The sequence below is a fragment of the Tachyglossus aculeatus genome, chromosome 18, assembly GCF_015852505.1.
Source record: "Tachyglossus aculeatus isolate mTacAcu1 chromosome 18, mTacAcu1.pri, whole genome shotgun sequence".
NCBI lineage: Eukaryota > Metazoa > Chordata > Mammalia > Monotremata > Tachyglossidae > Tachyglossus > Tachyglossus aculeatus.
In genome coordinates this window covers 36,445,426-36,470,908 of record NC_052083.1, presented here as the reverse complement: position 1 = coordinate 36,470,908, position 25,483 = coordinate 36,445,426, and the positions used below count along the sequence as shown (strand labels likewise).

The 25,483-nt window shown below is 51.8% G+C and overlaps 1 protein-coding gene across 3 annotated transcripts in view; it reads left to right on the top strand.

Annotated features, from left to right (window-relative positions):
• The first annotated feature begins 7,153 nt into the window (after nucleotides 1-7,153).
• Nucleotides 7,154-25,483, top strand: part of SLC6A9 (solute carrier family 6 member 9) — a 48,282-nt gene continuing 29,952 nt past the window's right edge. For all 3 annotated transcript variants that reach the window (XM_038760552.1, XM_038760554.1, XM_038760551.1), the window contains exon 1: nucleotides 7,154-7,314. The gene's annotated coding sequence lies outside the window, so the exon portion shown is untranslated. The remainder of the gene's footprint in view (nucleotides 7,315-25,483) is intronic.

The following is a 25,483-nucleotide window of genomic DNA, read 5'->3' as shown; positions in this document are numbered from 1 at the left end:
ACTGAGGTAGATACAAGCAAATAATAATAATAATAATAATAATAATAATAATAATGGCATTTATTAAGTGCTTACTATGTGCAAAGCAACTGTTCTAAGCACTGGGGAGGTTACAAGATGATCAGGTTGTCCCTCAGGGGGCTCACAGTCTTAATCCCCATTTTACAGATGAGGGAACTGAGGCACAGAGAAGTGAAGTGACTTGCCCAGAGTCACACAGCTGACAGTTGGCGGAGCTGGGATTTGAACCCGTGAACTCTGACTCCAAAGCCCGGGCTCTTTCTGCTGAGCCACACTGCTCCTCATATATATAATATATATGAGATAATATATAAATCACATCATAAATAATAGTTATAATTATAATAATTATATAACTATCATAACATAATTGTCTTATTATATTATTACATATTATAACACGATATAATAATATAATATAATAAATATACCATAGCATAATATAATACATAATGAAATTATATATAATATTATATGTGATATATAATATTATATGTGATATATAATATTATATATGATATATGATAAAATGATATACAATAATAGCATATAATATTACATATTATTATATTATATAGTGGTAATAATAATAATAATAATAATAATAATAATAATAGTACTTGGTAATCACTCACTACGGGCCAAACACTGTTCTAAGTTCTGGGGTAGATACAACTCAACCAGGTTGGACACAATCCCTGTCCCGCATCAGGCTCACATTCTTAATCCCCATTTTACAGACGAGGTTGCTGAGGCACAGAGAAGTGAAATGACTTGCCCAGGGTCGCGTAGCAGACAAGTGACAGAGCCAGGATTAGAACCCATGTCCTCCTGACTTCCAGGACCATGTTCTATCGAAGCCGCACTGTTATCTCTCTCCCATTCTTCCTGGAGACTCAAGGGCCCTGGAAAGCAGTGTGGCCTAGCAGACAGAGTGCTTGGCTGGGCATCAGACTACTTGGGTCCCGAATCCAGCTCCCTGCTCTCCTACCAGGTGACTCTGTCCTGATGTTCCCGTAACCAGCCTTGGGAGCATCATGCCGGTGCAGGGAACAGCCGGGAACACCACACCGTCAACCGCGGTATTGTACGGTGCTGGCTGCTTGTTGTCTCGATGGCCGAGATATTGGCACTTTGGCGTGCCGATGTCCCCCTCCCCCCCTCACACTACCTCCCTCTGGTCTGTCTGTGGGACGATCTTCTGGCTGGGTCTTCCCTGGCCTTCCTGGAACTCTGGGATGCCTGCTGGCTCCAAGCTCCTCAGGGCAAAGACTTCTCTTGGTGGTTTGGCCTGGCCCCAGCTGCGGGATTTCAGTGTGAACATGAGCTGGGTGGTGATGAAATCTCAGCGGTGGAGGTGATGGGAGCGGGGATTGGCAGGGAGGGGAGGAATCCTTCTCCTTTGGAGCTGAAACTTGAAAGCCACTAAGCGGACAGTGCGGATGAAAGAGGGGAAAGGAGGAGCCTGAAGGGAGGAGAGTCTCTGTGAGTTCCTCTGGGTCGTTTGAAAGAGCAATCCTCAGCGGTTGGCTGCGGAGCAGAGAGGCGTCCAGAAGGCAGGGCCCCCGGAGGCCTCTAAATCACTCCCCGGGCATCTCAGAGCGGAAGCCGCTCTTTGTCAGCGGGGTTTCCCAGGCCCCATCGATCCCCTAGCTGTTTCGAGGAGAGTGACCTGCCCCAGCCTTCCACATCTCCTTCCTCCCTGCAGGCCCCACTCCCGAGCCCCCTGCCTCTGTGACCCATGGCAGCATGGGTCCTTTTAGACTGTGAGCCCACAGTTGGGTAAGGACTGTCTCTATATGTTGCCAACTTGTACTTCCCAAGCGCTTAGTACAGTGCTCTGCACACAGTAAGCGCTCAATAAATACGACTGATGATGATGGGCCCTGGCCCAGGACCAGGTTAGCAAAGCAGAGACAGGCCGGACTGCACAGTTCTGGGCTCTCTGGGAGGCTTGGCTCCCTCCAACTGTGGAGGCCGTTTCCAGCTCCGAGAGGCCGAGGGGTGGAGAGACTAGAGCCAACCTTTAGGCCCAGAGAGGCTGCACCGCCTTCCTGGAATTCCTGGGAGCTGAAGGACCCGGCCGGGCTGCAACAGTGGCCTGACAGTGACCAGAACCCCCTCGCAGGGCTCCGGGCTCCCCTCTTCCTCCCTGCTCCCCTCTAGACAGTAAGCTCGTGATGGGCAGGGAATGTGTTTCTTATTTTGTTATATTGTACTCTCCCAAGCTCTGCACACAGTAAGCACTCAATAAATACGATTGAATGAATTGAATGACTGAATAAGCTCATCTCTAGACTGTAAGGTCATTGTGCGTAGGGAATGTGTTTATTGTTATATTGTACTTTCCCAAGTGCTTAGTTCAGGGCTTTGCACACAGTAAACGCTCAAATATGATTGAACAGTAAGCACTCAATAAATATGACTGACTGCTCCCTGCCATCAGAGCACACATGTGTACACGTGCACTCACATACACACACACACAGGCTCTGAGCCAGGTGGGGATGCACAGCAGCATAGTGTAGTGGATAAAGCACAGACCTAGGATTCAAAAGGTAATGGGTTCTAATCCTGGCTCTGCCACTTTTCTGCTGTGTGACCCGGGGCAAGTCGCTTCACTTCTCTGGGCCTCAGTTACCTCCTCTGTAAAATGGGGATTGAGACTGTGAGCCCCATGGGGGTTGAGGGGCTGGGTCCAACCCTATTTGCTTGTATCAACCCCAGTGCTTAGTACTGTGCCTGACATGTAGTAAGCGCTTAACAAATACCACAGTTATTATCATTATCAGGACACACCAAGGACATTGTGTTTTGCCACCTTGCTGCCTGCCTGCCCATCCTTCTTCCTGTCCATCTTCCCCTCCGCCATGGTGATCTGCCCTTCCCTAGTCCAGTGCCACCCCTCTGGGCCCAGGAGTGGGTAAGGAGCCAGGACAAGCCGACCCCAGGAAGATGGAAGCAGGGTGAACTGGGCCCCAGATGGGGGGTCGAGCTAAGCTTATGGAAATTCCCTCTCGATGAATTCCAACTCGTAGAGAGCCGTGAAACCTCGGAGGGTAACATCCCATCACTCGTTCTCCCCTGAGGAAGTCTGTAGCCACCCATGGGCTTGACAGCGCCCCAGAACCCCACTTGATGCTGCGTCAGAAAAGAACCTTGGCAGGGTTCAGGCCCCGAGCTTTGACATCCTTTCTGAGAGAAGTAGATGGGGGCTGACTTGCAAGAGCCCACAGGTTGAGAAGGAGATGCCGATGAGGGAGGAGATGAAAAGGGGAGGGGAGTTACTGAGGGCAGAGCAACGTAAAAGCACCTGGGAGAGTACGATAGTGTTAGTAGACATAATCCCCACCCTTGAGGAGCTGACTTTCAAGCAGTTTGTACTCTGCATCCTGGGCCAGGGCAGGTCCCCACATCTGTATTGAGGAAAGGAATTCCCTGGGGTCATTTATAACTTTGGGTGGCCAAGCACACATAGCCACTAGCTCTCCAGTCAAACTTAGAGGCCAGCCTCCTCCTGCTTGAAAGTGGTTCCTTATAATGCAGTTCTCACACTTCTTGGAGTTGAACCAGGTTACTGCTACAGCTGCTGCTTTTGCCGCCCCTGCCTAACCATCTCTCTTTCTGTCTCTCTGTGTGTCTCTCTCTCCTTTCAATACCATCTCCTTGCCCCCCACAGTTAGGCCCCTTGGCTGGATGACCTGGTCTCTGGCCAAAGCCCCTGATTGTGATCTGAAACCTCAGCCCCAAGCACTATATGTTGCCAACTTGTACTTCCCAAGTGCTTAGTACAGTGCTCTGCACAAAGTAAGGGCTCAATAAATACGACTGAATGAATGAATGAAAGCACATGCAGGAGGAAAGAACCGCGTGAGCTGCAGCCAGGTGCAGGGTTCTGGGGGAGCTCAGGGTCCATGTGCCATGGAGGCTGGGAAGCACCAGTACGGGAGCCCCCCCTACTCTGCTTCCCAGCCCCACACTCCCGGGGCAGCCGGCCCTCGGGTGCAGGCTTGGGAGGGAGTCAAGAGGGAGCACCTGCCTCTAGGAAGCAAAAAGAAAAGTTAGGGAGCAACCGCTGATGCAGTGGGCAGCCTGCCAGCCCTCCCAGCCCACTCCTCCACCCTGCCACCTCGCCAAGACAGAGCGCTGGCTGGGCCAGTGCCCCGTGTTGGGCGGCCTCATGCCGGCAGGCCCGGCCCAAGATTGGCTGAGCCCAGCAGTCGGCCCTGAATTACCTGAGATAATTGGTTCGGCCGATCACGTATGCCTTCTATAAATATTCCCGGGACAGATTACTGTAATCTCGGCAAATCCTCACATCTCTGCCCTTAATTTCCCAGAAAACAGGACCTCTTTCTGCTTTCCAAAGCATTTCAGGAATTTTCAGGGGTGGCTCTCTGGAGCGGGCTGCAAGGAGAGATCTGAGTGATCAGTTGTGATCAGTGTGGGTTCTGAGTGATCAGAGAAGCAGCATGGCCAAGTGGAAAGAGCCCAGACCTGGGAATCAGAAGTTGAGAGTTCTAATCCTGGCTCTGCTGCATGTCTGCTGTGTAACCTTGGGCAAGTCACTTCACTTCTCTGGACCTCAGTTACCTCATCTGTAAAATGAGGACTGAGATGGTGAGCCCCATGTGGGACAGGGACAATGTCCAACTTGATTTGCTTGCAACCACCCTAGTATTTAGTACAGTGCCTGGCATATAGTAAGCACTTAATAAATACTGTAATAATAATAATAATAATAATAATAATAATAATAATAATAATAATAATAATAATGCCCCATGGTTCCAGGCTCTTTGTTCAGCCTGTTCCTCCCCAGGCTGCACCACCAAATCAGCCAGACCATAGTTCTTCCTATCTTCAAAGTCCTGAAAGTTCACCTCCTCCAGGGATCCTTCCCTGATCAATTCAAGACATCCCAAGTCATGCCAACCTAACAGGCACCTTTCACACAGGTATTTTTTAACATCCTCAGGACTTCCTACTTATGTGTATACAGTTGCATACTCCATTATTTATTCAGCTATTTCATCTTTAATAAACTTGTACACTACCTGAATTATTTTTGTTCTTCCTCCTGCGCCCTTTACTGGTAAGGAATTTTTGTCTGCCCAGCTCCCCCATTGGATTGTAAGCTTCTTGAGGCCAGGTGCTGTCTTTTGCTTCTGATAAAAATAATAACCATCACAGTATTTGTTAAGCACTTACTCTGTGTCAAGTGCTATACTAAGTACTGGAATAGGTACAAGATGATCAGACTGGACACAGCCCCTTCCCATATGAGGCCCACAGTCTAGAAGGAGAGGTGTTGAATCCTCATTCAGTTGCCAGATGAGGCAACTGAGGCCCAGAGAAGTTCAGTGACTTGCCCAAGGTCACACAACAGGCAGGTGGCATAGTGAGATTAAGAACCCAAGTCCTCTGAGTCCCAGGCCTGTCCTCTTACCACTAAGCCACACTGCTTCTGATGTACTCTCGCAAGTGTTTGCTACAGCTCTTTGCACTCGGAGGGGATTCGATAAATACCACTGCTGGATTGATTGACTGATTGTTTTTTTGCTTACCATCATTCAGACTCCCCTGGGGGCTACCAGTAATTTTTTTTGCTTACCATCATTCAGAATCCCCTAGGGGTTTCCACTACTGCCTGGTGAAGATGACTCTGGGGGAAGGTTTCAGCCCAACTGCCGGGGCAAACCTTGAGCCATCCCAGAGTCCTCAGGAGTGGAGGCTGGCCCATCCACAGTACTCAGGGCTGGCTGAGCCAGGCCCCAGGTGCCTCTGTCCCCAGCCCCAGAAAGACCCTGGACCTGCTCTCGCTGCTACCTGGGGGAGACGCCCTTCAGTATATCTTAGACTGGGCCCGGCTCTCCACTCCAACTCTCTGCTTTCAATTCATCTTTCAATCGTATTTATTGAGCGCTTACTGCTTGCAGAACACTGTACTAAGCACTTGGGAGAGCACAATATAACAATACAACAAACACACTCCCTGCCCCCAACAAGCTTACAGTCTTTCCTCTTTCTTCTTCTTCCCCACCCACCCTGTGCCTTCTGTCTGGAACCCCTTCTGCAAAGCCACAGATTTTCCCATCTTCAAACCCTTCTGAAAGCTCATCTCCAAGAGAACTTCCCGATTCAATTTCTACTCTCCTCAGGTTATATTCCTCCCCCCACCAACTGCCACTTCAGTACTTGAGAACTCACCTCCTCCCATGGACATGTCTTACATGTCTTATTACTTAAGCGCTAACTCATACACAGATCCTCTTTTCCCTCCTAACTGTACCTTCAAAGATTTGTCTTGCCTGGTATATTCTAAGATTCTTGAGAGCAGGGACCATATCTACAAACTCTAGTATACTCTCCCAAGTGCTTAGTACATCGGTCTATATCCAACAGGCACTCAATCAATACTATTGATTGATTTTCTCCCTTGGGAGATTCAGAACCCCTGATCTGTAGGCAGAGAGCATGGGAAAAGCCAGACTGGAATTTATCAATCAGTGGTATTTTTGAGCATCTGCATTGTGCTGAGCACTGTATTAAGCTCTTGGAAAAGTGCAATAGAAGAAGACAGGATCCCTATCCTCAAGTAGCTTACAATCTAGCGGAATGCCAAGGAATCTAGTTCAGGAATGATCCAGAAATGAACATTTCCCTGGGGAGTTTGGAGAAACCAGGGTCGCAGCTTTGGAGCAGTCGGGATGGGGGAGCAGGGATGGGGCCTGGGCTAGGGGTGACTTATCGGAGGTGAGAACATTTGTCTGAGACGCAAATGAAAACAGGGCTAAAGGAGAGCCCTTGTCTTTGTGAGGGCAGATTGTCTAAGCCGTGGTCCATCTGTCAAGAAAGAGGGGGAAATTGCTTTCTCAAAATGCCTGCCCCGTGCAATCAAAACAGCAAGTAGCTAAGTAACTAGCCAAAGTATCTTTTCATAACAAACACTCGGAGAGGAAAGTTAACAATCTAAATCACTGGGCACAATTGAGCCTCAGTGAGCAGTTAAGTAACTTCTTTTGTGCATTTGCTCTACTTTCTGAATGTTCTCGAGGGCCAGATTTCCTCCTCCAGCAAACACTCCCGGAGGGAACCCGGTGAGCACGACTGAACTCTCCCAAGGCCAGGCCTGGCTGGAGGGATCAGACGAAGGTCTCTGAGCTGGGGAGTCCGCGGTATTCCTTGCCCAGGCTTCTCCCAGACCACATTTGCTCTCGTTGCTTCTCCGGTCAGGCATCTGTCAGCATCCGTCCTCGGGACCCCCAGCGATCAGTGGGCCCAGCTCCCCAGGTAAGATCACAATGCCCAAACCCGGGAACCCTAGATTAACCCCTCCCTGGACACCCCACACTTCACGGTGAGGGCTTCAGTCCAGTTCCCACCGAAACAACACGGCAAAGGGCCTCCCGTCCCCCTCGTCCTTTATGCTGCCTGTGGGGGAGCGGGCATCGTGGGGGAACCTTTCCCAGATGGCAGGCTGGGCAGGTTTGGAAGACGTGACCGGTTTGTGTGTGCAGGTTGGCAAGTGTGGGTGAAGGGTGGGCAGTTGGGGGCAGCGTCTTCTCTTGTTCCCTCGGCCTCAGTCTTCCTGTTGAAATCCAGGCAATCCCTTCCTGAGCCCAGAGGAAGGTGGGAATGGGTCATCGGCCTGTTGGGAGAAGGCCAAGAGCAGAGCTTCTGTTGGCCCCAAGGCCTGGGCACTTTACAGTCTGGCCATAGGGCAGGTCCGTTCTGCAATGGTCAATCCACTGTTTTCGCCTTTCTGCTCCCAACCACCCAGGGGGGAGGAGGGAAAGGGTGGTACCACTGCCTCTGACCCACCCCCCATCTTTCGTCCTTCCACTTGCAGTAGAAGGGATTTGGGTGAGAATGCAGAAGCTGGGACAGGTGCTCTGGAAATTTTCCATGGTGGGGGGACTGTGCTGACCAAATCAACGGGTTCCATCGGGACATCCCTACTCAGAGCCCCCCCCGACCTCCCCAGATGGGGCTTCCTGAAGGGCTCAGTGCCGGGAGATAATAATAATAATGATAATAATGACATCTGTTAAGCACTTACTATATGCCAAGCACTGTACTAAGCGCTGGTGTGGATACAAGCAAATCAGGTTGGACATGGTCCCTGTCCCACAAGGGGCTCACAGTCTCAATCCCCATTTTACAGATGCGGTAACTGAGGGGCAGAGAAGTGAAGTGACTTACCCAAGGTCACATAGCATTAATTCATTCATTCAATCATGTTTATTGAGCGCTTACTGCACCAAGCTCCTGGGAGAGCACAACCCAACAAGAGACACATTCCCTGCCCATAAGGAGCCTACAGTCCAGAGCAGGGGAGCGAGATGTTAATATAAACAAATAACAGATAGGGGGCTGGCAGAGACCGCAATCAGAACTGGTCCTTGAGGGGCTTGGGGAGGGATTTGGGGCACTGCCAGAGGCCTGAGAGGTGGTAGACCTGGCCTCTCTATTAGGGTTTTGGGGTCTTCTGGGCTCCGGGGTCCTGGTAGGGTGGGGATTGAGGTTGGAGGAGATGGTTCCCCTTGGCTTCAACCCAGCTCTTTCCCACCCTTCACGGCTGCTTTCCTTTCTGCCACCCTGCCTCGACCCCTGGACTCCACCTAGCCCCCACGCCACCCTCCTTGCCCCAGCCTCCACATTCCCCCCCCTCTTGCCCCCAAGACCACCCAGAAGTGGCCGCCAGGAGGGAAACAGGACAGTCCTTTTGCTCGGAGGCGTCGGCCGTGCTGAGCATGCTAAGCGGCTCTGGGCCCAGCTGGCTTCCTGTCTGCTGCCCTGGGCTCAACCCTCTGGGGGCTCCACTCAGCACAGGGGTCTTGCCTGTTTCCCTCCACCCCACTGTCGGGCTTCTGCCCTCCTTGGGCTCCTCTTGGCCATCCAGGAAGGCCGGGGCAAGGCTATCCCCAGGGTGCGAGAGTTGCTCAGCAGAGTGTCTCAGCCCCTAGTGCTCACTGAGCCCTGGGCACCATGCCAACCTTCCCATTCTCTTAGGCTTCTGGGAACAGCAGAGGAACGGGGGTGGGGAGGGAAAAGATGCTGACCTGTGTTGATTATTGGGGTCTGCATTAGGACTGGATACCAGAGGGAAGCTTGTGGGAGTGAGGGGGTATTCTGGCTGAAGTAGAGGTGGGAACTGGACACACCCCCTCCAACATTCAGCTTGGCGATCTTCCTGCTCCCCACAGAGTCTGAGCTCAGACCCTCCCCCAACATACCTTATCTGCACTGCCCCCAGGTCCTCTCCCACTCCAAAATAATAATAGTAATAATGATGGCATTTATTAAGCACTTACTATGTGCAAAGCACTGTTCCAAGTGCTAGGGAGATAACAAGGTGATCAGGTTGTCCCACGGGGGGCTCACAGTTTTAATCCCCATTTTACAGATGAGGTAACTGAGGCCCAGAGAAGTTAAGCGACTTGCCCAAAGTCACACAGCTGACAGTTGGTGGATCCAGAATTTGAACCCAAGACCTCTGACTCCAAAGCCCGTGCTCTTTCCACTGAGCCATGCTGGAGGCTGGACTGAAGGAGTAAGACATTTACTAAGTGCTTACCCTATGCCAAGTACTGTGCTCAGCACTGGGGTAGAAACAGGATAATCAGATCAGGCTTAGTCCCTGTCCCACATGGGGCTCTTTCTAAGAGGTAGGGGATCTTATCCCCATTTTCAAGTTGAAAAGACTGAGGCACAAAGAGGGTGAGGGACTGTCAAGGTCACCCAGCAGGCTGGTACCAGAGCTGGGGCTAGAACTCGGGTCTCTTGACAGTCTTGTGCCCTTTCCACTAGGCCCTGCTAGGGCTCTCCTCTCCCTGCCCATGCCAGCTTGGGCAAACCTCCCAGCCTCTTCTCTCTAGACCCAAGGCACAGGGGCTCTGTGGGGTGCCCCCTTTTCCAAGGGCTGCCATGCCTGGCTTTCTGGGGATGGCCCCTCCCTCCCTGGCTGGTGCCACTCCCAAACCAAACAGGTTCCCCAGTTCCTGCTGGAGGGGGGAGAGGTGTGTGCCTGCCTATCGCTGCCCAGGAGGGGGTTGGGGGGTGAGGGGCTGGAGAGGAGCTCTGATGGAGGACGCTTGGGACCTGGGACAGGAGGGGCCTGACAGTGCTAGGGAAAGGCACCTTCCCAGGGGGACTGGAGCACCCCCTGACCTCTTTCGACCAGAGCTCTGCGGGGGTGTGTGGAGAAATTATAAATAATAATAGTGGGATTTGTTAAGCGCTTACTATGTGCTGAACACTGTTCTAACCATGGGGTAGATCCAAGATCATCAGGTCAGACACAGTTCCTGCCCCACATGGGGCTCACTGTGAGAGAATGGGTCATTTAACCTCCATTTTACCAATGAAGAAACTGAGGCACAGAGAAGTTCAGTGATTTGCCCAAGGTCACGAAGCAGGCGAGAGGCAGAACCAGGACTGGAATCCAGATCCGAGCTCTTTTCGCTAGGTCATGCTGCTTTCTCAACTGGGTTTTAGAGCAGAGGCCTGTTTGATGGGCAGTGCCCTTTGCCCTCTGCCCCTGGCCTCACCCTGAGGAGCCCAGAGAGAGCGGGGCCAGGCGTGACTCAGGGCCCTGGGCTCTCCTGGAGAGGGCAGAGCTGGCAGTAACCTTTGCTCCCTCTCCCCTTCCTCTGCCCCAGGGTTGGGGGCAGGAAGGCGTTAGCGCTAAGCGGCTGGGATTTGTGGAGAGCTTTCTCCTTGTCACGGACTAATCCACCGTCCAGCAGACTGCCGGACCGGCTGGCTCCACCTGGCCCCTTTCCCCCATAGCAGAGAAGGAAACTTGGGCAGGATGAGTCAGGTCCAAACCCAGATTAGCCCACGGGACTCCCGCCTCCCTGGCTCCAGCCAGCCCGCACCCCACGGCCTCACCACACGCTCGACACCTGATTTCCTCCTGGGGCGTGCGGGGAAGCCCCTGTCGAGCGGATGGGCTGGGGAGGGAGAGGCCGATCTTCCAGGGGTGGGGCCCAGGCCATCCCCCATCTTTGAGCCCCAGTGGGGTTGGAAGTCAGGATCAGTCAGGGAGCTCCCAGGCCCCTCCCTGCCCAGCCCTTGGGGATCCAGCAGCACGACTTAGTGGATAGAACAAGGGCCTGGGAGCCGCCATTTGTCTGCTGTGGGACCTTGAGCAAGTCACTTAACTTCTCTGGGCCTCAGTCCCTCATCTGTAAAATGGGAATGAAGACTGAGCCCCATGTGGGGCAGGGACTGTGTCCAATCTATCTTGTATCTACCACAGCACTTGGAGTAGTATCCCAGTACTTAAATATCATAACTATTATTATTATTATCCTAGCTGAGCGGTGGTGTACCGGGAGGTGGCCACATCGACCCGATCACTGGCTAAGCCAAATGGCTGACAGAAAAGTGGCCAGAGTCGAGGACCCCCTCCTGAAGTTGGGGTTTCTGGGCCTCTCAGAAAGGGTCCCTCCACTGCAGAGACCCTCCTGGAGCGGGGACCCTGAACCATCCCCTCTCTGCCCTGTGAACCATTCTGCCTCTGGCTTCCCATCTCCCGCTCTCTGCCCCTGGGGGCTGGCACGGGTTGCTGGGGAGCTGCCCCTGGGGCTCTGGAGGCAGCTGCCAGTCCGGGGGCCCAGCCTGTCGGGGGGGACGGGCTGAGCGCTCGGTTCCCAGGGTCCTCTGGGAGTGCCCAGGCCAGGAGTCAACGGGAAAGGCTGGTCTGGGCCTCTGCTTGGGAACATTCCTCTGACCGCAGGGGACAGGAGGTGGAGGGGCAGGGGGGCTGTTCCTCTAGGAGACGGAGGCTCCCCGGCTCCGACAGGGGGGTTTGGGGTCGGAAGGGAGGCAGGGATGGATAACAGGCTGGGCCAGAGCTGGAGTGTGGATGTGGGGTGGGGGGGTGCTCTCTCTTTCTCTCCTGGACCCCTTAACAACCACCCCCCACCCCCCACGGTCCCACACCTATCCTGGGCTCCGTCCACCTGGCTCCCAGGGCTGGTGGGTGTTGTGGGGTTCTCAGACCTGTCCCCGGTCATGTCCCCCAACTTCACATCAGTGAGACAGCTGGGATCCCCCAGTTGAATCAGCTTCCTTGGCACCATCTGTGGGTGGGATGGGCAGGCCGGACCATCAGCTCTTAATAATAATAATAATTATTATTATGCTATTTGTTAATCACGTATATGCTGAGCACTTCCTAGACACTGGGGTAGATACAGGTTAATTAGGTCAGACACACTCCCTGTCCCCTAGTCTAAATAGGAGAGAGAACCACCCCCATTTTACAGTTGAGGAAAATGAAGCCCAGAGAATCGATCAGTGGTATTTATTGAGCGCTTTCTATGTGCAGACCACCGTGCTAAGGACTTGGGAGAGTAAAATACAACAGAATTGGTAGACATATTCCCTGCCCACTGAGACTAGACTCAGACTAGACTGAGTTGACAGTCTAGAGAAGTGAAGTGACTTACCCACACAGAGAAGCAGCGCGGCTCAGTGGAAAGAGCCCGGGCTTGGGAGTCAGAGGTCATGGGTTCTAATCCCGGCTCCACCACTTGTCAGCTGTGTGACTTTGGGGAAGTCACTTCACTTCCCTGGGCCTCGGTGACCTCATCTGTAAAATGGGCCCCACGTGGGACAACCTGATCACCTTGTATCTCCCCCAGTACTTAGAGCAGTGCTTTACACATAGTAAGTGCTTAACAAATGCCATTATTATTATTATTATCATCAACCAGTGGGCGGGGCAGGGTCCCAGCCACGGGACCCCAAGGGCTTGTGGAGAAAAGGGGTACAGCCTGGGTGAGGTTAAGAGGGAAAGACTCACCCCCAAACACACAGGGGTCCCCCTGCCTCCCCTGACTCTTTGGGAGACTGTCTGACTCTCCTGGGCTAGTAGGGTGGAGGGCAAAGGCAGGATCCACCTGCGGGCTAGTGGGAGCCCAAGCCAGTGCCTTGCTCAGGTATGTGTGGGGCAGTGTTGCCCTCTGGAGGAGGCTGATAATAATAATGATGGTATTTGTTAAGCGCTTACTATGTGCCAAGCACTGTTCTAAGCGCTGAAGTAGATACAAGGTGATCAGGTTGTCCCACGTGGGGCTCACAGACTTAATCCCCATTTTACAGATGAGGTAACTGAGGCACAGAGAAGTTAAGTGACTTACCTAGGGTCACTCAGCAGACGAGTGGCGGAGGTACCTCACAGACCCAACAGTTTGCTAAGGAACTCCTGGCGGCCCCCAAAATAATAATAATAATAATAATAATGGCATTTGTTAAGCGCTCACTATGTGCAAAGCATCGTTCTAAGCGCTGGAGGGGATACAAGGTAATCAGGTTGTCCCACAAGGGGCTCACAGTCTTCATCCCCATTTTACAGATGAGGGAACTGAGGCCCAGAGAAGTGAAGTGACTTGCCCAAAGTCACACAGCTGACAAGTGCTGGAGCCGGGATTAGAACCCCTGACCCCTGACTCCCAAGCCCGGGCTCTTTCCACTGAGCCCGGGGAGTAGGGGAATGAGTGGGGAAGTAGAGGTTTGGGGTTTTGAAGGGGACTAAGATAGAGGAGAGGCTAAGGGGAGTGGACTTTTGGTCTCCTCATTCACCCTGGTTTCACTTTGGGGCTCCACAAGAGGCAGTGGACTCTGACCTTCCTCCTAGCCCTGAGGGAGAGGCAGAGAATCAAACATTAAGGTCCTCTACCTATTTGTCTTTTTCATTTTGAGGGGATGAAGGGATGGATCGAGTTGCCTCCCAGCTTCTCCTGCGCGATGAGGCGGGTCACTTGATTTCCCCTCTCCCCCCCAACAAAAAAGAGCTTGAACTCCCCCTCAGGTCTTCCCCACCAGGCTCGGCAGCAGAGTGGACAGTTTCTTTGCTTTGTTGGCCAAACTAGCCAGCCAGTCAGTACAGTAGCTGAGCAAAATGGAAGTGGCAGGGAGTTGAGGTCAGACCACTGCCCCTTGGCCCCCTTCCTCATTTATTCATTCATTCAATCATATTTATTGAAGCGCTTACTGAGTGCAGAGCACTGTAGTAGGCGCTTGGGAAGTACAATTCAACAACAAATAGAGACAATCCCTGCCCACAACAGGCTCACAGTCTAGAAGTGGGGGGAGACAAACATCAAAACAAGTAAACAGGTATCAGTGAGACCATTATAAATAGAATTACATAAACACACCATTAATAAAGTTAATAGAATTATAGGTATGTGCATATATACACAAGTGCTGTGAAGTGGGAAGGGGGATAGAGTAAAGGGAGTGAGTTGGGGAGATGGGGAGGGGAGCAGAGGAAAAGGGGGGCTTAGTCTGGGAAGGCCTCCTGGAGGAGGTGAGCTTTCACTAGGGCTTTGAAGGGAAGTGTGCTAGCTTGGCGGATTTGAGGAGGGAGGGCATTCCAGGCCAGAGGTAGGATGTGGACCAGGGGTCGACGGCGAGAACGAGGCACAGGGAGAAAGTTAGCACAAGTGGGCAGTTAGGGTCCAGACACCTGCCCCACCCAAGCTACTCCCCCAGATTCAGGGATTGTCTTCTTCTGAGCACAGTAAGAACTCCATGAGCACCATGGATAGATTGAAGGCCAAACTGGTCTCTGCTGCCTGAGGGACAGGACATGGCTTCCAGAGAGAGACCACAGGGCCTACAGTTCTCACCGACCCCCATTTCCGAGGATCCTGGGAGGGTCCGAGGGACTCTGGGGAGACCAGCCCCTTAACCTCTCTCCCTCCCTTGTCTGCTGCAGATGCTCACTAGATTGTACGCCCCTTGAGAGCAGGGATCTCATCCACCAACTCTATCGCATTCCAAGCTTCCAAGCATTTGGTACAGTGCTCTCACACAGTAAATGCTCAGTCATTCATTCATTCAATCATATTTACTGAGCGCTTACTGTGTGTAGAGCACTGTACTAAGCGCTTGGGAAGTACAAGTTGGCAACATATAGAGACGGTCCCTACCCAACAACAGGCTCACGGTCTCGAAGTGGGGAGACAGACAACAAAACAAAACATATGGACAGGTGTCATCAGAATAAATAGAAATAAAGCTAGATGCACATCATTAACAAAATAAATAGAATAGTAAATATGTGCAAGTAAAATAGAGTAATAAATCTGTACAAACATATATACAGGTGCTGTGGGGAGGGGAAGGAGGTAGGGCGGGGGGGGATGGGGAGGAGGAGAGGAAAAAGGGGGCTCAGTCTGGGAAGGCCTCCTGGAGGAGGTGAGCTCTCAGTAGGGCTTTGAAGGGAGGAAGAGCTAGCTTGGCAGATGTGTGGAGGGAGGGCATCCCAGGTCAGAGGTAGGATGTGGGCCGGGGTCGACGGTGGGACAGGCGAGAATGAGGTACAGTGAGGAGGTTAGTGGCAGAGGAGCGGAGGGTGCGGGCTGGAATGGAGAAGGAGAGAAGGGAGGTGAGGTAGGAGCGGGTGAGGTGATGGAGCGCCTTGAAGCCGAGAGTGAGGAGTTTTTGCTTGATGATACCATTAATCAATACCATTGATTGCCTAGGGGTCTGAACCAGGAAGTAGGAGCACAGGGAATTGAGGGAATGGGATCTGGGGATCTGTGGCCTGGATAGAAAGCAGATGAGCAGCCCAAGGAGGAGAAGCTCCAATAGAAGAAGCAATTGAGAAGCAGCATGGCTCAGTGGAAAGAGCATGGGCTTGGGAGTCAGAGGTCATGGGTTCAAATCCCAGCTCGGCCAATTGTTAGCTGTGTGACTTTGGACAAGTCACTTCACTTCTCTGTGCCTCAGTTACCTCATCTGTAAAATGGGGATGAAGACTGTGAGCCCCACGAGGGACAACCTGATCACCTTGTAAACTCCCCAACTCTTAGAACAGTGCTTTCACATAGTAAGCGCTTAACAAATGCCATTTTTATTATTATTAGAAGAGGGGAAGGGGAGATGAGGCGGTGGGTTTCTGGGGCCCAAGTCTGTGGTGCTCAGCGCTGGCCGCCAGGAGGCGCCCTGGCACCGCGGCGTCGGGCCCGGCTGGGGACCGGGGACGCCAGGGTCCCTCTGGGGCATAGCCTGGCAAGCCTTCTTATCTCAAACGTGGCACCTCCCTCCCCTACAATGAACCGAAAATTTCCAGTATTTGGAGGGGAAAAATACAACCTCTTGGCCATCTTCTGATCCAGTTTTTGTATCGCAAACACCGAGAGCCCAAGAAATGGACATAACTAGGCCGAGGACTTGCGTCCAAGGGTTTAAGACGGAGACCTGGCTCTGAGCCACGTTCCTCTGCTGGCCCGGGGTCCCCTGAGTGCCACCCCTTACCCCCGCACAGCCCTACTCACTCCTGCCCTGCAGGTCAGGGGTCTCTGGAAGCTCTCTGGCCCCCACTTCCAGGGCAGAGCACTGGGGAGCAAGCGGGGCTGGCTTCTGGTTGCCCTACTGTAAGGGAATAGCCATCTGCCTCCCCAGATGTGTCAGCAGAGGTGGGAGGAGGAGGGCGACAGTGAAGGCCCGGCCCCATCTGGCTGGCGGATGCTGGCAAGCAGCTCTGTAGATGATTTAGAAGTGGCGGGGGGGCCTTTCATAATAAGGTACTGGGCAGCCCTAAGCCAGGAGGCAGCAGCTGGACTTAGTCTAGGCCAGCGCGCTTGTCCCCCCGGGTCAATGCCCTGCAACTCTCCCGGGCACGGGGTTGGGATACGGCCCTGGCATCCAGGAGCCCAGGATTTAATAATAATAATAATGATAGCATTTATTAAGCGCTTACAATATGCAGAGCACTGTTTTCTGGGTCCAGGTCCTGACTCTGCTCTGTTGGGCTGTGGAAGGGGCCAGGCGGGGGGGCAGCCCCCCGGGAGTCAGGAACCCCTATGCAGGTAGCCTTACCCCTGGGGCACTCTCCCTTTGGGCTCTCAGGCCCGGTGGCTAGTCGGGGCCCCCTGACACCTGGGTATGCCCCACAGAGCAGGGAGGGAAGGGGCGGCCAGTGAGTCCACTGGAAGCTGGGGGGCTCAGATAAGGGCTGGGTAGCCTGCTGGGGCCTTATCAAGCTCAACATGGCAGGCTTGGCTGGGACTACGGAGTGGCCAGATAAGGATGGATAGCCCGGACCTCACCCCGCTCCCCACCCTCAGCCCTGGTGGCCCTGCCACCTTGGCTCGGGACCCCGAGGCCCGAGAAGGGGAGTGACGTCACCACCTGGTGCGTGACATCACCTCTGGCTGACTCGGCACCATCCCCTGCTGCTGCCCACACCGCCCCCCAGCTCAGGCCGGTGTAACTCAGTCCCGGGCCGGGCAGCTAAATCCGGGCGTTGGGGTCGGAAGGCCCTGTCCTGCTGCCAGCTCCTTTCCGTGCCGGGCCATGTCACAGGATCAGCTCCGTTGTGAGTGAGCAGAGAGCGGGGCTATTTTTGGGGGCAGCTTCTGAGAGCTGCTTTTAGCCTCTGAGCCTCGGTCTGCCCGCCCACTTGAGCTGCCCAGAGGCCGGGACATAGCCGGGCAAGACAAGGGGCAGCAACCAGGTCTGAGACCCCCTCCCCATATCTACTGGTGCCCCCCCCCTCCCCACTCCCCTCCACCTACATATGTACTTTCTCCCCAAATCCCTGCCAGGCTCCTTTGACCCTTTTGTCCATTCCTGGGCCTGTTCCTGCACCAGGAACCTAGGCTTGTCCTGCCTAGTGGCATCAACATCCTCATGATGGATAGGGCTTGGGGCAGAGCCTGGCAGAGGCCCCCAGAAAAAGAGAGATCCAGGCCCGGCCCAAAAGGGGCTTTCAGTATCCTGGCAGAGACGGGACACCAACACAAGAGGCAGAAACAGAAGCATAAACACACCGACTTCAGCCTGCCAAACCCAGGCCCTAGAGCTGTGGTGGGGTCCAGGGTGACTGGAGCCGGGTTGGTAGCATCAATCAGAGTTCAGCCATGCCTGCCACCTGCTGCCCCGGACCCACGTAACCCCCCAGAAAGGAAATCTGAGTGGGCAGGCCATGATCTGTGCTAGGTCAGTCAATGGTATTTGTTGAGCACTTACTGTGTGCAGAGCACTGTACTAAGCGCTTGGGAGAGTTTGATATAACAGTGTGGCAGACACATTCCCTGCCCACAGTGAGCTTACAGCCTAGAGGGGAGACAGGCATTAATGTAAATTTAAAAATGACAGATATGGACGTAAGTACTTTGGGTCTGGGAGGGGACTGAATGAAGGGAGCAAGTCAGGGCGACACCAAATGGAGTGGGAGAAGAGGAAAGGAGGGCTTAGTTTTGGAGGAGAGGTGCCTTCAATGAGGCTTTGGAGAGGGGGAGAGGCATTGTTGGATATGAAGAGGGAGGGCATACCTCCCAGACTCCAAGGTGTCTGATGAACATCAGCCCAAGAGTCCACTTCTACTTTTAATAATAATAATAATGATGGTGTTTGTTAAGTGCTTACTATGTGCAAAGCACTGTTCTAAGTGCTGGGGGGGTTACAAGCTGATCAGGTTGTCCCACGGGGAGCTCAGTTTTAATCCCCATTTTGCTGATGAGGTAACTGAGGCACAGAGAAGTTAAGTGACTTGCCCAAAGTCACACAGCTGAGAGCTGACTTTTACCCCCGGGGCAAGAGCCAGACCAAGGCCAGAGGCAGGACGTGGGTGAGAGGTTGGCGGCAAGATAGACGAGACTGAGGTACGGTGAGAAGGTTAGCATAAGAGGAGCAAAGTGTGTGGGCTGGAGTTGTAGTGTGTTGTAGTACGAGAGTAGCAAGATGAGGTCAAGGCAGAGGGAGGGCCAGGGCTCCTTCTTTTTTTTAAGGTTATGTGTTAAGCTATGTGCCAGGCACTGTTCTAAGCACTGGGGTAGACACAAGCTAATCGGGTTGGACACAATCCCTGTCCCTTAAGGGGCTCACGGTCTTAATGCCCATTTTACAGGTGAGGCAATTGAGTCAAAGAGAAGTGAAGTGACTTGCCCAAGGTCAAACCGCAGTCGAGTGGCAGAGCCAGAGCCAGGCCCAAGTTCTTTCCTTTAGGTCATGCTGCTTCTCCTCCAGACTGGATCTCTGAGGGGGCCAAGCAGAGGAGAAATGCCGGATTTCCTCCAGGGACAGTCCTGGCATTCCAAAGTCAAGGGAGGAGCCATTGGATCAGAGGCAGCTTGAACTGGTGAAGTGAGTGCCAGGCTCCTGGGTCCTGGTCTCAGCTCTCCGGGGACCTCGCCGGGGAACCCTAAGCTGGTCTCTGCCTCTGAGGCTCAACTGCATCCCTTTGGAAGGCTCAATAAATGGGATTGTGTGACCCTGGGCAAGTCACTTCACTTCTCTGAGCCTCAGTTCCATCATCTGGAAAATGGGGATTAAGATTGTGAACCCCACGTGGGACAACCTGATCACTTTGTATCCCCCCCCCCAGCGCTTAGAATGGTGCTTTGCACATAGTAAGCACTTAACAAATGCCATCATTATTATTATTATTATTGTTATCCATGGATCGAAGATGTTCACGCAAGAGTCACTCCAGCTGGTGGGCCCAGAGCCAGGGGTGGAGAGGGAGTTTCTCACAGGAGGTTCCAGGACCCCAGTGCCTCGGTACCCACTGTGTTTACTGACTGAGCACCTACTGTGTGCAGAGCCCTGTGTCAGCACCTGGGCAGTACCCCAAAGTCTAAGACACCATCCAGGCTGAAGGATCTTGTTCTGAGCCTCCTTGCCTCAAGATTTCAGCAGCTCAGAGAGAACCCCAAAGACTGCACCCTCCCTAATGCTTCTTTCCTCAACCAGCCCCACCCCAAGGGGCAAGTTGGTACAAATGGTGGCTTATGAGCAGGCAGATGGGCAAGCAGGCAGATGAGTAGGCAAGCAGCCGGCAGGCAGGCAGGTGCGGGGTTTGATTTTCCACCTTCTCCCCTAAGGGCCCAGCTTTCTCTCTCTCTTCAGATTTCTCCTCCAGCCTTGGTCCCCAGCGGCCTGTCCTTCCATCACTGAGTGGCGGCTCAGACATCTCACCACCCTGATTACTGTGGCCCAAGAGGGCCCTGTTTTACTGCCTTGGCAATCGCAAGGGATTCTCGGAGTCTTGACACCCCCCCCCCCCCCAACAAGGGGAGACCCTTGCAGGTCTGGATGACCCCAGGGGGAAGGGACAGAAGTCCCAAGGCCCAGTGGATTTCACTGTCAGCATCATCATCAGCACATGAGAAGCAGCGTGGCTATGAGAAGCAGCGTGGCTATGAGAAGCAGCGTGGCTCAGTGGAAAGAGCACAGACTTTGGAGTCAGAGGTCATGGGTTCGAATCCCGGCTCCGCCATATGTCTGCTGTGTGATCTTGGGCAAGTCGCTTAACTTCTCTGAGCCTCAGTTACCTCATCTGTAAAATGGGGATTAAGAATGTGAGCCCCACGTGGGACAACCTGATCACTTTGTATCCCCCCAAGTGCTTAGAACAGTGCTCTGCACATAGTAAGCGCTTAACAAATGCCAACATTATTATTATTATCACTATGATTAGCAAGCATTGTCTGGGAGTGAGGGGAATATTCTGCTGGGGGAAGCACCCCTGAACTTATGTGGGGGTGGGGGGCCAGGGTGTGTGTGCAGGGACTATGGCTCTTAGGTAGCCATCTGCTCATCACTCTGCCCTTCCCTTGGGAGAGAATGTACCAGTGAAGCCGAGTACCACCAGGGCACCAATGGGCAAACTGGGCCCACCATCAGGGTAACCACTAAGTGGGGGGACTCCAAGGTGTCTGATGAACATCAGCCCCAGAGTCCACTTCTACTTTTACCCCTGGGGCAAGAACCAGACCAAGGTAGACACACACACACACACACACACACACACACACATGTTGTTTGTTTGGGGTTTTTTGATATGTGTTAAGTACTTACTAAGTGCCGGCCACTGTACTAAGTGCTGCTGTTTTTGAGAGGGCAAGTTCTGCTCTGGGCTAGAAACTCCTCATGGGCAGGAAACACATCTACCAACTCTAGTATTGTACTCTCATTCATTTATTCATTCAATCTTATTTACTGAGCACTTACTGTGTGCAGGGCACTGTACTAAGCGCTTGGGAAGTACAAATCGGCAACCCATAGAGACAGTCCCTACCTGACAACGGGCTTACAGTCTAGCACTGAGTACAATGCCCTGAACACAGTAAGCGCTCAATAAATACCATTGATTGATTGATTGACAGAGGTGATACCTGCTCCCAGAGAGCAAGGAAGGGATGAGCTTGGATTTAGAAGTCTCTGGGGATTCCATGGACCCCAAGACCCTATTCACCATTGCTGAGGCTACTGAACTCCAGAAGGCATTCAGGGACCAGGACTTAAAATTATCATTATTATTGTTATTATTATTATATGTGTTAAGCAGTGCGGTCTAGTGGAAAGAGCATATGCCTGGGATTTAGAGGACCTGGATTCTAATCCCGTTTCTGCCACTTGTTTGCTGTGTGACCTTGAGCAAGTCACAATTTCTCTGAACCTCAATTCCCTCATCTGAAAAATGGGGATTTTTTTCCCCCGTTTTCCCTCTTATTTTGTGGTGCCTGATTATCTTGTAACTACTTCAGTGCTTAGTACAGCGCGTGGTACACAGTAAGCACTTAAATGCCGCAATTATTATTAAGTACTTTCTATGGGTCAAATACCGTTCTAAATGCTGGGTTAAACAATCTGTGTCCAACATGGGGCTCATAGGGGAGGGAGAACACCATCTTCACCAGTTAGAGAGGATGCCCAGGAGCCTGTCTACTCCAAGCTCTGGTGGCTGTACTAAGCTCTTAATACAATACTTTTAGTGGAAAGAGCACTGGTTTGAAAGTCAGAAGTTATGGGTTCTAATCCTTGTGGGTTCTAATCCCAGTTCCACCACTTGTCAGCTGTGTGACTTGGGGCAAGTCACAATTTATCTGTGCCTCAATTACCTCATCTGGAAAATGGGGATTAAGACTGTGAGCCTCACCTGGGACAATCTGATAACCTTGTATCTCCCCCAGTGGATAAACAGTGCTTGGCACATAGTAAGTGCTTAACAAATACCATTATTATTATTATTATTAAATACGATTGACTGATTCACTGAGGCTGGACTTTGACCACTCAATCCATCGATGGCATTTACTAAACACTTACTAAGTGCAGAGCACTATACTTCACTTGCCAGAGTACAATATAATAGAATTGATAGACAAAATCCCTGCCCACGAGGAGTTTTCAGTCTACAGGGGAAGACAGTCCTTGAAATAAATTACAGAGCCAAGTCTGGGCGTTTTCTGCCGTCAATCATTTAAGCACTTACTGGGCATAGATCATTTGCTAGACTTCAACAGAGTTAGGAAACATGCCTTGAAGCAGTTTACGATCTAGCAATTCAGCAACAGGATAGAAATAATTTTCTGCCTTTCCTTTCCCACCTCCCCCTACCAACACACGCAGCTATACTTCCCACAGCTAAACGCACCCACATTACTCTCGCCAACTCTACTTCCCCTTGGGCACTTGGCCTTCAGCAAGTTAAGCAAGTCCCTGAAGGGGGAGAGTGAGGTAATTTCAGGAAGGGGGGAGGTGGATCAAATAAAAACATTAGTCAAACAATTTGCAAACAAATCACAGGTCATTAGCTGCCAACTGCGGCAGCTCTTTGACAAGAGCAAACATCAGCAACCAAGTTTTTATATATATATATATATATGTAATTTATTAAGGACTTTCTATGTGCCAGGCACTATACTAAATGCTGGGGTAGATGCAATCAGGTCCCATATGGGCTCACAGTCTTAATCCCATTTTACAGTTGAGGTAGGTGGGGCACAGAGACGTTAAATGACTTGCCCAAGGTCACATAGCTCTTACGCCCAGAACCGTGCTCCATCCACCAGGCTCTGCTGCTAGTCCAGTATTGTAGTTGTCAATAAACCCCTGGTTTCAATTTAGGACAAGTCTAAACTGGAGGATAGGAGTAACATCCCAACTTTTCTAATCGCGCCCAGACTCTCTGTCAGTTTGAGACGGGTGCACCTCATTCATTCATTCAATCGTATTTATTGAGCGCTTACTGAGTGCAGAGCACTGTACTAAGCGCTTGGAAAGTACAAGTTGGCAACATATAGAGACGGTCCTTACCCAACAACGGTCTCACAGTCTAGAAGGGAATGAACAGTTCACAAATGCTCAATAGATTTTGTAAACTCCTCCCGGGCAGGGACCCTGTCAAACAACTCTCTTATAGTGTGCTCTGCACACAGTTAACGCTCAAGAAATATCATCGATCGATTGCCAATGCGAATATTCTAGCTAATAATAATAATGATGGTATTTGTTAAGCACTTACTATGTGCCAAGCACTAAGTTCTGGGGTAGATACAGGGTAATCAGGTTGTCCCACGTAGGGCTCACACTTTTGATCCCCATTTTACAGATGAGGTAACTGAGGCGCAGAGAAGTTAAGTGATTTACCCAAAGTCACACAGCAGACAAGTGGCAGAGCTGGGATTAGAACCCATGTCCTCTGACTCCCAAGCCCAAGCTCCTTCCACTAAGCCACGCTGCTTCTCTGTAGCAAACATGTTTTAGGGTTTAGAGCTAAATTCCTTTGGCAATCTCTTCACTTGGAATGAAAGCTTGAGCAAATTACTTAATAGCTCCCTGTTTCCTCATCTGTAAAAACCTGCCCTGTGGAACAGAAATTGCCTGACCTAATCTGATTTTCTTCTATGTTCCCCAGTGTTTAGCACATCGCAAGTGCTTAATAAATGTTAATAAATGCCATTAGTACCATTGCCACATCCCCCATGAAATTCTGCTCCAGACAGCATTGACCTCTCCCCAACTGGGAAAGGCAGAGGTAACAGTGTCTTTCCTGGCTTCTTTAGGTTACACCTAGAGTTGGGGTGAATCGGGTTGGACACAGACCCTGATGCTCATAGGGCTCACAGTCTGAATCCCCATTTTACAGATGAGGTAACTGAGGTCCAGAGAAATGAAATGACTTACCCAAGGTCACCCAGCAGATAAGCGCTTAGTACAGTGCTCTGCACACAGTAAGCACTCAATAAGTACGATTGAATGAAGTGGTGGAGTTGGGTTAAGAAACGAGGCCCTTCTGACTCCCAAGTCCGAGCTCTATCCACTAGGCTACGATGGTTTCATGAGTAGCCACAAAGGAGTCAGATCAACATTAGGCCCACACTAATCAATCAATCAGTCAATCGCATTTATTGAGCGCTTACTGTGTGCAGAGCACTCTACTAAGCGCTTGGGAAGTACAAGTTGGCAACATATAGAGACAGTCCCTACCCAACAGTGGGCTCACAGTCTAAAAGGGGGAGACAGAACAAAACCAAACGTACTAACAAAATAAAATAAATAGAATAGATATGTACAAGTAAAATAAATAAATAAATAGAGTAATAAATACGTACAAACATATATACATATATACAGGTGCTGTGGGGAAGCGAAGGAGGTAAGATGGGGGGATGGAGAGGGGGGCGAGGGGGAGAGGAAGGAAGGGGCTCAAATCTCTGGTCCTCGGGCAGCCCCGGGAAACCCTCCAGCCAACGTCCAAAACATCACCTTTGAAGAAATAGAAGATGCACAGGGCTTGTCCACTGCCTCCAGTCCCTCCTCCCCCGGGAGGGGATTTCGTTGTGGTCAGGGATTGTCACATTGCTGTATTGTACTTTCCCAAGCGCTTAGTACAGTGCTCTGCACACAGTAAGCCCTTAACAAATACGACTGACTGAATGAATGAACTTGAGCAGCCGATGCCTGAAAATGGACAGGCCGGTCAGGACTGGGGGAGGGGGTATGTTTTCGATGTGAATCTAAATCCTTATTTCCTTGCGCGTGATTTCTCTTGGTCCCGGCCTGCCCCTCCCCAGACTAATTGATTGGGGGTCCTGCTTGGTCTGAGAGGGAGGCAAGTCGCCCCCCTGCCCCGCGGGGCGGGCACAAGCCCCGGGTTTCCTAAATCTGGGAAGAAGGGGGGGACCATTACGGGAGATGCGGCTGTTGCCATGGTAACCGCCGAGCTGCTCCCCGAAAAGGGCGGTGCGCAGTGGGAGGAAATTAAACCGAAACCCATCCGGCTCGGAAGACCCCCCTGCCCCGGCCCACCCGGCTTCCTGCTCCCCCAGGGACGCGGGCCGGGCAAGGCTCCGGGCTGGGATGTCCCTCAGCCCTTATGTGTATAAATGTACATATCTGTGATGATGATGGTATTTGTTAAGCGCTTCCTATGCGCCAAGCACTGTTCTAAGCGCTGGGGGAGATACAAGTTCATCAGGTTGTCCCATATGGGGCTCAAAGTCTTAACCCCCATTTTACAGATGAGGGAACTGAGGCACAGAGAAGTTAAGTGGCTTGCCCAAGGTCAGACAGCAGACAATAATAATAATAATAATAATAATAATGACATTTGTTAAGCACTTTCTATGTGCAAAGCACTGTTCTAAGCGCTTTGGAGGATACAAGGTGATCAGATTGTCCCATGTAGGGCTCACAGTCTTCACCC